The following is a 13,022-nucleotide window of genomic DNA, read 5'->3' as shown; positions in this document are numbered from 1 at the left end:
ATTTATAATATTATATTTATAATATAATATATATATATTCTATATATATTATATTATATTATATAAAATATATATATAATATAAAAACGAGTGCGTGTATATTTATTGAATGTATTGTGTTTACCTTTGATACTCCCGGACGAGGTATGCGGTGTCTGTGGGGCGTGGGACGTCAACGGTAACGGGGAACCCGAGGAGGTCGCGGAGTGTTCCAATTTGGAACTCACCGCGCTCCACATCTCGAACATGTTGAACGCCGTGGTGACAACGGTGATAACAACAATCCTGACCGGTTAACAACAATTCCCTTTGGCAGTAGTAACTGCTAGTGCAACTCCTCCTCCTTCTCCAGGACCAAGACCACCAAGACCAACACTTTTTTCTATTTTCACACGTGGCCGTGATCGGCGCCCCCCCTCGTCGTCGTCGTCGGTGGTGCCCTTGATCGGTCGGCCCTAACATCCGCCGTGATAAACCTTCGACGTCCTCTCGACGATCTCGAGGACGACGACCAATTACTTTTTTTTTACACCACCACCACCACCACCACCACCGATCGACGTTTTTTTTTTCTCCTCCTCCTCCTCCTCCGCCGCCCGCCCCACCTCCTCCCTCCCCGCCGCCGCCTCCTCCTCCTCCTCCTTCTTCTTTTTCTTCTTTTTCTTCTTCTGCTTTTTCTTCTTTTTCTTTCGGAAGGACTATCGTCACCTCCACTTCTTCTTCCGTTTCCTCCACCCTCTCGGAAGCTTTTGGCGCGCGGTATCCAGCACGACACCGCGCCTCGATTTTCCTTCCCTTTCCTTTAACTTTCTACTTGTACAATTTATCTTCTTTTATTTTGTTTATCTTACTCTCTTCTTATTATTATTATTATTTTTATATTTATTTTTGTTCTTCTTCTTCTTTGTTTTATATATCGATATATATATATGTATGTATATTAAATAAACTAGCACCACTATGATTTTCTTCTGTATCCTCTCACTTAGCCCTTTTTTTTTTAAACACGAATAATAAACACTCTTGACCAACAACTGGTCGTATTATAACCAACGCTAATATAGTTGTTAACAAATCCAATCAACTCGTTGACGATGACGATTATTATCCTCGTTCGAAGACGCGACATAATTAATTATATATATATATATATATATATATATATATATCTTTTTAACGTCTTTGTGTGTGTATGTTTGTTTTTTTATTTCTTCTAATTATCCTTAGTCTCGATATCTGTAAAAATCGGTGGTAATGTTGATTTTATATATTTGTACAAAACAAAAAATAAAAAAACAAAATATTGTTTTCTATCGATTGTATTGTAATTCGTTCTCTCGATCGAAGAAGAATAGACCAGGATGATTATTTTCGAATACTCAAATTTCAATTCTAATACAACTCATTCTCTCTCTCTCTCTCTCTTTTTCCATTCCAACAGTGTTATTCCTGATTATCATAAACCAACGATTAAACGTATTATTCTTGTTATCATTTAAAATAGATATCTAAAGATGAATGTGTATAGATAGGTGTATTATCTAAATACATATATTACATCCGTTATTCGTAGAATATATTATATAACGAATTAGTATTCACCCTCACACTCTGTTGCGATATGAAAACATCACGTTATTACATATTATTATTCCTTAAATTGATAAAAACAAAGCATAATATTTCAACAAATAATATTCCACACCGAATAAAAAAAAACAATATATACATATATATATATATATTGTTTATATCCTAAAGAAGAGATAATATCAGTGAGCTAGAGAAGATACGTGTGTGCACGTGCGTGTACGATATGTGTATATGTAAAGAACCGAAAGGGGGAGAAAAGGGGGAGAATTCTCGCGGAAGGAGGTCTCGTTCTCTTTGGTTGTTCGCATTCCAGCGCTTCGAGGGTTCCCCTTTAATCCTGCCGCGTTGCAACTACGAGAGCAAGAGAGAAAGAGAAAGAGAGAAAGAGAGAGAAAGAGAGAGTTGTCGAGGGGAACCGCACTTAGCTATCGAGCGAATGAACGAACGGCCACCAGCAGAGCAGCAAAGCCTGCCAGGTTTGCTGGCTTGCTTTCCTGCTTTTCCTTCTTCCTTGCTTACCACCAACACCACCCATACTCCCACTCCCACTCCCACCCCTATTTTAACCCAACTGAACCCCCAACTCGTCAGCACCTTGCACCTACCACCTCATCTACACCACCCAAACCGTATCTACATCAGCTCCCCTTTCTTCTCCTTCTCTCTGACCCCCTGACCCCCTGCCACCCTCCCCCGCCTTCTCCTCTTAGTTGCTGCCTATATTCACCAACTTTGCCTACTACTATCCTCTTCTCCATGTGCTTCCACGATGCTTGTATAGTTACTCTCTCGGTTCGCTTTTATAGATCAGAACTACTACTACTATTACTACTGGTGGGATTCGTTACCGTGGAAGGAAACGCCACAACGATATACACCCACACTTTATTACTTTCTCATACATACATACTCAACCTATCTCTCTCTTTCTCTTTTGTGTAACGAAAGAGTGAATCGAGGAAGAGAAGAAGAAGAAGAAGAAGAAGAAGAAGAAGGAGAGAACGAGAGATATATTTATACTTACACCTTGTTCACCTAGCTATATAAGAGCTTCTGCATTACGCCTACCACCACCCCCTTTTCGTTAGTATGTCGACTTGACTTTACTTTACTTTACTTTACTTTACTTTACTTTACTTTATTCAACTCTACTCTAGTCTCTACTCTAGTCTCTACTCTACTCTACTCTACTCTACTCGCTGTGTTGGTTTCTAACTCTACGTGTATGTGTGGGTGGTTGGTTGGTTGGTTGGGGGGTTGGAGGAAGTGTTTTATGCGCATCTTTATCGAAGTATTCCAAAGAACGTATATTATAGTCGTCCCTTCGTGTTCGACCCTTACTTTTATAACACACGGTATTATCCTACGTTCCATAAGAAAAAAAAAAAAAAAAAAAAAAGTTAATCGAAAGGGGGGAAAAAAGGAATGCCACATAAAATTGTTCTGTAGCAATGAACGTGAAAAAAAAAAAAAAAAAAACACGTCTCATGGTGGCGCCCATTCGCGAGTATATGTGTTCGATATACGTGTGTATTTTTGTATTTGTACAAGTTGGACGCAGCAACAGTAGCAACAGCAATAGCGGATATACACGTAAAACACATACACACATACATACATACATGTAAATCTCTATATGTTAAACTTAGGGAGAACCCAGTCGAGTTAACATTATGCCGGTCCTACTAGCCCACTAACTTGATCTATCTAACTATACTTCTATCTCTCTCTCTCCCTCTTCTTTCCACTTTCTCTGTCACACATATACCGTATCGTTCACCCCCCTCCTCCTCCTCCTCCTCCTACTACTACACTACTACTACTACTACTACTACTACTAATATCATTCTTCTCAATCGCTATACTCGACCAACACCACCATCGTCATCACCCCAACAACAACAACAGCACGCGTCCCATAAACACTAACACACTAGCATACACACACATATGTACTTTAATGCAACACATTGGATAGGTCTATGCATATACGAATACTGAGAATATATTTTATAACCTATGTAGTGCTTCTTCCCAACCCTCCTCCTCCCCCCCTTCCTCCCCCTTCCTCCTCCTCCTCCTCCTCTTCTTCTTCCTTCTCGTTTTACTCTAACAGCACGCTCTTTTCACTCGTACGAACGAACTAACAGTTAGCTGCTTCCTAACAGTACACGCAACGGACCTGTTCTACTGTCTGTGACGTAGCACGCGAGATCAGATCACCTACTCTATTCTTCTGAAATCCTAACTGAACTTTATACTGAAACGTTATACCTTTTACTGAAGTTAAGACCTGATAAAGAGATCGATCTTCTATTTCTTCTTCTTCCTTTTTTCTTTTTTTCTTCTTATTTTTCCTTCTTGTTATTCCTTACTTTCTACAATTAGTATACTCCCCCCCCCACCCCACCCCCATTAAGCATGTTTGCACTGTGAAAGGTCAATCCAGGAAATTTAGTTTCTCTATAAGTTAATCTAACTTCAATATTAATTACACACATATACACACATACTTATCTTTTACTTTCGTAATTATAAATTGCAATAGATTATTACTTATAGGTCATTCTCCTACCTGCATCCCCCCCCTCCCCCTTCTACTATATTCTGGGCAAATTAACAAATCAATCTATCAAATATTAACTCTAAGAGGTATTACCTAATCGTCTGTCTCATGAATGAACGTATAAAACACGATGTATCATTATTATTATTATTATTATTATTATTATTATTATTATTATTNATAAGATATATATATATATATATAAGTGTTATTTCTTTTTTTTTCTTGTAAAATTATTCTACAATATTGTAATGATTAATTTTTCTTCTTGTTGTTTTTGTAACATATTCAAAACAATATTACAAAACATGACTATTGGATATATGTAGAGCGACCGCATAGAGATCGAAGACTCGAGACTTGTCGAGGACAACTCCGTATAGGTTGGAATCACCTGCCTGCACTAGCAACTCTCTCTCTCTCTCTCTYTCTCTTTCTCTTTCTCTTTCTTTCTTACTTGATGGTAGCTGAGAACTATACAACGACAACGATGCCGTAATAGTGGCGGCACGCTCGTGCCAGAACCAAAGTGTACGCGGCTACGTGTACACGACCTAAATAAGATGCGATGCCCCCCGGGGCGAAAGTAATTCACGTATGTGTATATATATATTTATATATATGTATGTATATATATATATATATGCACGATGTGTTGTATGTGATACACGCGAACGCTACTCTCTTCGCACGATTACGTCTCGCACTTATAATACAATACTACTCTTACTTAGTTTTACTTATTTACAATACTTAAACAAATTAGAGATTTGACAATGATTTGTTCAATTGTAGAAACAAAATTGACCTTTTTTAGAAATTAAAAATTGCAACTATCTTTTATTTTTTTTTTTTTTCTGTTCTTGTGAAAAGTCGGGCACAGTTTAATTATAGTTTAAATGTGTGTGTTGTGTATAATTAATCGAAGTTATTTACAAACTATTCAAGCACTCTTTTGTCGAATTTTAGGATCGATATCTTTTAACACATTTTGTAATTCTAACTTTGGAATATCTTGCATTGAAATTCGGATATTTATTCGATTATACTCGGGAGAATCTTGACTTTAACAGTTATAATACGTTCAATTGGGGGACGATAACATTTAGCAGGTGTTCGAAACCTGAATACTAAATTGAGTCTTGTATTTTGGGTAACGGTAAGAATCGGGAATGAATATTTCGATTAAGTAGGATTTATTTTATTAAAATTTGAACGTTAGATTATTCCGTCGAAATCTGAATTTAAATATATTGGAAATATATTAAACTTGTGTAATTATTATTCGAATCGTAATAACTATTAGGTCTTTGAATAATTTTAAATGAATCATATTTATCGTTAATAAATAAAATAGAAAGGAATGAATAGCAATGTAATTAATTACTAAAAAATCAATAAATTAAAATCGACAAATCGTATTACGGTATATAAAAAAAGATTCCTAATAGATCGAAGAGATTTAATATGACATAAATTAAAATATAATATAATCGATGTTTTAATCTAATTTGAAAAAAATGTACTTAAGTTCACGGACAACTTGCTCTCTCGACGAATAATAATATTATAGTTTGAAACGGAACAGCAACATACGATCCTCCTCGATGTTAATGTTTACAAATACGCTTCGTGGAAAAATGCATTTCGTCGAATATAAATGCATCACGCGTGTTCGCGAATGATATATTAATCAATATTTTTCAACGTTTATCTTATTAAATAATTTTTTCGTAAGAGATAGACAAAATGAGTGAAACAATGAAACATAAAAAAAGAAAAGAAATATATATAGAAATGAAATATCTCTAAATTTTAATGCAAAAATTATTTGAAAATTAAATTAACGCGTTATGGGGGGGGGGGTGGAACGTAACTATTCAATATTATTTTACGAATACCATCTAATCTAATCGTTAGATTCGTTAAGAAAAAAACTTTTCTACCCATTTCGATTATGATTATAAGAACCACCCCAAATTTACCCCGTTTGGGACTTGGAATTAAATTTCTTTTTTTTGGCAAGGGAGAAGATACGAGATTGAACTAACAGAATATTAGTATCGATTATTCATTTAGGACTAATTCGTCTATAATTTTGTTTGTTTCTTTCTAGAATATATCTACGGGTGTAGAAGGCGGTGGGGGGAGGAGGACGGGGTTCGCACACGTGGGCATTTCCGGTTGCATCGCACGAGGACGCGTGATTAGAGATAAAACCGGAGGCAGGCGTGCGCGCGCGAGAGAATTAATAATAATAGTAATAAATTCGTGTTATTGTGGTTCACAGTTATTCGTCATCGATAACTACTTAAAAAAGCCCACGTGTGTGTGTGTGTGTGTGTTTAAAAATCTTCTGAATTTTGACAAATATTTTTGTTTTTTATTCTTTAATGAATAACCAATGATCATTGAGGTTTAACAAATTATTTCATTTCGTACACGAGAGAGAGAGAGAGAGAGAGAGAGAGAGAGAGAGAACACTTTTAATAAAATTTTCTATCCTTATCACGCATACACTTGCGTATCCACCCACTCACACATACACATATACACTCATATACGTACACGATTAATTATACAGGATAAATAATACGATAAGAAAGAAAGAAAATTACGTGTAACAAAAAAAAGAAAAAAAGGGAGAGGAATTTGATGGGAATCATTTTTGGATGGGCTTATGGTTATTAAATTTCCCCCGGTGAATATATTTCAAAAATAAATAAATTTCTCGAAGAATGAGAACCCGCGCTTTTTCCCGTTCGCCACCGCCCGCCTGCGCGTACTGCAGTAGGCCCCGCACGCGCACGTGCACACACAAATAAGCAGCAAGCACGCATTTACGAACCAACCAACCAACCAACCAACCAACCAACGAACGAATGAACGAACGAACGAACGAACTCACATAACCGAGCCGAGAACTATTACACGTCGACACATTGAAAAAAGAATAAGAGAGAGAGAGAGAGAGAGAGAGAGAGAGAACAAGTTACTCTCAAGGTATTACTTAATAATATCCATAACCGGGTAGGGTAAATGATGATGATGATGATGATGAGGAGTATGGGGTGAGAAGGGGTGTCTCCAATCAGGTGGAGGTGGGGGAAATAATATCGTTCAGAGTTCAATGCAAAATAGTATGCTAAAAAAAAAAAGACAAAATCGAAAATAAATTGTGTGGGTTTTGTGATGAGATTGATGTATGAAATTTTTGGTGACATCGCGAAAATATGTGATCGAGAGAACGAATTAATCTATTAAATATTATATTTTCTTTTTTCTTATTTTTTACACATGATCATGATCTCCTCCTCCTCCTCCTCCTACTTTTCCAAACTTTAACGTTGGATTATTCTTTTTAAGAAACCTACCAGAAAGTCTCCTCCTCCTTTCCGAGGCGTGTTGTTTCGTTTTACTTTCCCCGAAATGAGTCACCGCGAAGTGCCAAGAGAAGAAGAGAAATTGAAACGGGACGAGTTTCGAGGATCGATTTCTCGTCTCTCTCTCTTTCTCTCTCTCTCTCTCTTTCTTTCTTTCTTTCTCTTTCTCTCGTTTTCATTGGAGAATATCTCTTGTGTGTATATGTAGATATTTCATATATATATATATATATATATACACCTATTTATATCACAGTAGTTGAATCGTATAAGTTGTAGGTAGTAACAGTAGTTAGAATAATAAAAGGCTTTTTTTTTCTTATCGTCGAATGCACTGGTCGTTGTTGCACACCCTGTTTTCGTTATTATTATTATTATTATTATTATTGTAATATTATATATCGTATACGCGAATAAAACGAATAGAATCTTTATAGAGTATATCACCAGATGATCAATTATTCAAAATTGTTTCTCATTATTATTATTCTTCCTCTTCTTCTTCTTTATCTTCTTCTTCTTCTTCTTTTAATCTATTCATTCATTTATTTATATATATAAAAAGAAAAAAAAAACAAAACTAAGTTATTAATTATTCCTTTATAAAACTTTTCACGATTATAACATTATATCATAATCGTTTTTATTTTCACTTTCACTTAAATAAAACACACTATATATGTAAAAAAAAACAGGAGAGGAGAGGAGAGGAGAGAGAAACAACGATTTCCCATTCGGGTAGTATTCCCATCGCACTGTACACGAGACGACGACGACGACGAGTCGAGTCGAGTCGAGTCGAGGGATTCTTGGGGGTTGGTTGAGGGTGGTAAGTGAAGGAGGAGTGGTAGATGGGGGGAGGAAAGAGGGCCAATGGGTGTAGGGGGTGGTTGGTAGGAAGAGAGAGAGAGAGAGAGGGTGGGAGGGGTGTTATAGACGGACGTGGAGACAGAAAATGAGAGAATGAAAAGAGAGTTGAGTGTGTGTGTGTGTGTGAGAGAGAGAATAAAGGTGTCACTAGGAAGTCCCGAGAAACGTCGATACTACGTCCTAAGAAGAGCAGCACCGCACACACAAAACACACACACATACACACAAACTATGTTTGATAAAAAGACCGGTCGTAGTGTGTGTACGCGTTTCTTTGTAGGGTGGTTGGATGTGTGCATTTGGTGAGTGACTGGGTGGGTGGTGTAGGTACCGTGTTTATAAGTATCCGTGTATTGGTACGCGAGTGTCCCTTTTTATTTTTTATTTTTTCGATATGACGAGCCAACCGATTTATGCGAAAAAATATTGAATAACAGGGACTACTAGTTTGACCAACTCCGATCAGGGGCGTCGACTGATGGTGTCATGCACTTGCTAGCTAACAGTTAGCTAACTTGTTTGCTTGCTTGCTTACTTATACACGCACTTATTATAATACGCGAACCGAAAAAGAAACGGGGAACCACGACGACAACGATGACAAAGACAACGATGATAATGCCAACGACATAGTCGTCACCATAAACCCGTCTTCTTTTCTCTTCCGCAAGTTTTCGCGAACACGAGGCAACACCACGAATAAGAAAACTTTTCTATTCGTTCGGAATAATTCGCGCCACGAGTCTGTTTATTTCACGCACTAGAACAACACTATTTTCTTGTTTTTATCCTTTTTATTTCTATTCTTTTCTTTTTTCTCCTATTTATTATTATTATTATTTTTCTATTATTTTTTGATATAGATGTTAATTCTTTATCTCTCTCTTTTTCTCTATTTTTTTAGGTCGAAGATGTTTATTACAATTCGCACACTCGCGCACATTAATTTATCTTCCTATGTTTCCCCGTGTTTCATTTGTACCTTTAATAAAGGAAAAAAAAACCCCTGGCCCTCCCCCATGGAAAACGAAGAGATATTATTACAAAAGTAAACAACGTTTATTAAATCTCGACGAATAATACGAAACTTCATTTATTTTTTTTGTTTAACTCGTTAACGAATAACGAAACGAATAATATTGCGAGCACCGAAAAACAAGAGCGGCGACGGAGGGAGAGGACGGGGGGGGGGTTAGAATAAATAGATAATTAAGTATGGAAAAAGAGGGAGGGGGCTATAATTTTGAAAACAGTGTCGCATTAACAGGGGGAGGGTTTAAACCGGTGTCAGTGTTCCTCTCGTTCGATCGAACGAATAAAAATGAAAACAAACAAACAATCATACAAACCAATCAATCAACTAACCCAAAAAAATGATATTATAAACCAATGGAGAAAAAAAGTTTAGAGAATTACTCAGAATATCTTAGAAGTGACAACCCGGATTAATATATTCCGTTCGTGTAACGATAATAACGGGGGGGTGTGTGGGTGGGAATGGGAGTAATGGGCAGGGACAGGGGGAGGGTTGGTTATTATTTACGTTCACAAATAAAACGAATACATATATATACATATATACATATATATATATATACATATATGTTTTCACATATAATATATCATACACAAAACAATATACACACACACACACATAAATACACATACAACACACTAACCAATCAACGATAGAATTATGTTAATAAAAATAATAACGACGACGAGGACGGTTCCTACGAGGACCGTGGCTCCGGGTTGACTAATACGTGCCGCGCAAGACCGAACAGAGTCAGCCCCACCGTTTCTGCACTCCTAACTTCTCTATATCGTTTCTATCCTTCTCTCGCCAACTTGTTCGCTCATTCGTTCGTTCGTATGTACGGCCCTCCGCTGTTTCTTTCCCTCAGGCCTCTCGGCCGGAGGGAAGGAGCGCGCGCACCATTACTAACCAATGAGAGCAAGCGAGAAAGAGGAACGCAATGTATAGAAAAGAGGAAGGGAGTGAGAGAGAGAGAAAGAGAGAGAGAGAGAGAGGKTGGTTTATGCGAAGAGGAGGGAGGGAGGGGCTTGGAGAGGGAAGGAAAGCATGAGCGCAGTAGCTCTCGGAGGGCTTCCATCATACGGAGTGGGGGTGAGTTAGGAGGAGGGGGTTAGAGGGGATGTGCCATTGGTGGGAGACCTACGAAAGGGACGAAAGAGAAATAAAATTGTTAAAGAGGGAGACAGTTGGAGGAGGAAGAGGAAGAGGAGGAGATGAAGAAGAAAGTGCCAAGTGCCTGTGGTGGGTAAGAAAAAAATCTTATGGGGGGATAACTTGGAAATGTGACGGCTGAGAGAGAGAGAGAGAGAGAGAGAGAGAGAAAAGAAATATCTTTTGGTGAAAAGTTTTTACAGGTTTTCTCTTTCCATTCTATTGTAACTATATACAAACCCACCCTTTCCTTGGTTTTAGTTAGAAGGGAAGGGTTGCTGTAAACAGGATCACATTGGGGCAGGTCATATCCTTACTACCCTTTTCTAAACACCATCACCATCGCCAGACTCCCTTTCTTTTCTTTTCTTTTCTTTTTTACTTTATCATTCTACTCTTTTTCTATATCTTTTTTTTCTTCTTTTATTTCATATACATTCTTTTACTTATTTGATACAAAAGGGTAATTTGAGGATTGTGTTTTCCTTTTCCGGCTGATGCTCATGCCTTCCACGTGGTGTTACTTTTACTCGTATATCGATTCGACAAATTATACGAACACCATAAGAGGGAGGGAGGGAGGGGAATGGAACGTTTGAGAAATCATTTTTCGAGGTCATTAACACGAAGGTTAAAACTCGATCGTTTTGTTTTCCATTCCAATGTATTTTTATTTGTTCATCGATTCATTTATTATAAGACGAAATTTTTAATTGTAGGATTAGATTTGATCTAAATTATTTATTCTAACTTTTATTATTTAAATCATATCAATTATTATTATTATTATCGATTAATATACGTATGATTGGATACTTAATGTATTTCATACAAACGTTACGAATAATTTTAATATTGATGTATGATTTATTTAAAAAAGAAAACAAAAAATTATATATATAAGTCAATAATCACGTTAAAGGGGTTAAAGTTACCCCTATAAGATTTTCTCTTTATACTTTTTCGTTGCTAAAACGTAAATATTCTTTATCTGTATTCTCGCGGTACACTATCACAAGTGTTATATTATATATATTTATTATTATGCACACTACCGGTACAAAGTTTTGAATTATTTATCAAATATATATCAATTTTCAAACGATCTATCGAGTAATACGTCAAATAATAAATTGTCTGTCAGATTGGTTACAAAAAAAAAAATTATACAAAATCTAAAACATACTCTCTTTGCTCGTAAATAAATTTATTAACAAATATTTCTCTTCATTTATTTCGAATATTCGTGTAATGATTTTAAAAACTATTAGAACCGGCGGTGGTAATGGCATGATTCTATTTAAACGAATTAATTTTAAACAATTAATTTTAAACACTTGCGTATAATACATCTTCGATAATAATTTATTATAATGATCGAGAGAATAGAAGATATAATATTTATGATAAGGAAATATACAAATTGATCCATTTAGTTTTATTTAATCTTTTCTTCCACGACACTTCCCTCTCCCCCTCCCTTCTTCTTCTTTTTCTTCCTCCTCATCCACCCCCCGAACACTGTTCCAACAAAGTTTTCTCTTTCGGTGTGGAAACGTGTGTTGACTCGAAAAACTTTGTTCGATGTATTGCATTAGGAACTAACGCGGAATCCTTCTTTTCTACGTATCTTTTTTTGAAGGAACAAGGACGAACGAGGTAAGAAGTTTTAATGCGAAAGAAAGGTCAGGATAAGAAGAAATAAACCATTCGACATATAGTTATATATATATATATATATATATATATATATATATATACACCTATACAGTTTTCAACAGAGAGACAGACAAAAACACGTGAGGATAAAAATAAAATGAAATGAAAGAAAGAAAGAAAGGAAGAGAAAGAAATGAACGGAATAAATAGAAGATCGAATTTGGTATTCTACTATTTTCTATTATAACTAAGAAAGGGTTTATAGATAAATCCTAAAATAGAATCAAATCAAAAATATAAAGAAAAAAGGGAAAAGGATTTGGAGAACGTAGATTGATTTAACTGAAAAATAAAAAGAAAAAGAAACAAAACAAAATGATTATAATTGCAAATTAACCCCCAAAATCGGAGACACGTAATTTCAACCCTTTTGAATTGATTTGCTAACGCTTGTTAACTACTTTAAACTTCTTTCTTTCTAAATTTACAATTTAAAAACAATACGGACAATAACAAAATGATTACGATTATAAATAAAAAAACCCCCAAAATCGGAGACACGTAATTTCAACCCTGGGTGGTATTCGAACCAGTTAGATTTGCTAACGCTTGTTAACTACTTTCAACTTCTTTCTTTCTAAATTTACAATTTAAAGACAATACGGACAATAATCAAATAATTACAATTGCAAATAAAAACACCTGTCCCCTCCCCATTAAAATCAAATAAATAACAATAATTTAGATTCTACGTGGTATT

General features: G+C 35.9%; 1 protein-coding gene and 1 long non-coding RNA gene across 5 annotated transcripts in view; both read right to left on the bottom strand.

Annotated features, from left to right (window-relative positions):
* Nucleotides 1–13,022, bottom strand: part of LOC106791030 (probable nuclear hormone receptor HR3) — a 103,101-nt gene that overhangs the window by 62,807 nt on the left and 27,272 nt on the right. Inside the window, exon 1 of one of the 3 annotated variants that reach the window (XR_001382151.1) lies at nucleotides 125–563. The exons of the other annotated variants lie outside the window; for them this stretch is intronic. The gene's annotated coding sequence lies outside the window, so the exon portion shown is untranslated. Of the gene's footprint in view, nucleotides 1–124; nucleotides 564–13,022 lie in introns of those variants that run through there. 3 annotated transcript variants of the gene reach the window in all.
* LOC106791031 lies at nucleotides 1,153–10,437 on the bottom strand. 2 transcript variants are annotated; one of them, XR_001382152.1, is made up of 3 exons: nucleotides 10,041–10,437; nucleotides 7,534–8,075; nucleotides 1,153–1,236 (listed from the first exon to the last, which is right to left on the bottom strand). It is a non-coding gene; the product is annotated as an uncharacterized LOC106791031 (long non-coding RNA). The 2 variants fall into 2 exon arrangements; XR_001382153.1 differs by having other exon boundaries at nucleotides 10,092–10,437.

Source organism: Polistes canadensis, unplaced genomic scaffold, assembly GCF_001313835.1.
Source record: "Polistes canadensis isolate GaletaPanama2010 unplaced genomic scaffold, ASM131383v1 scaffold_279, whole genome shotgun sequence".
NCBI classification, from domain to species: Eukaryota; Metazoa; Arthropoda; class Insecta; order Hymenoptera; family Vespidae; genus Polistes; species Polistes canadensis.
Note: the sequence above shows the minus strand (reverse complement) of the source record. Positions and strands in the feature narration are given on the sequence as shown.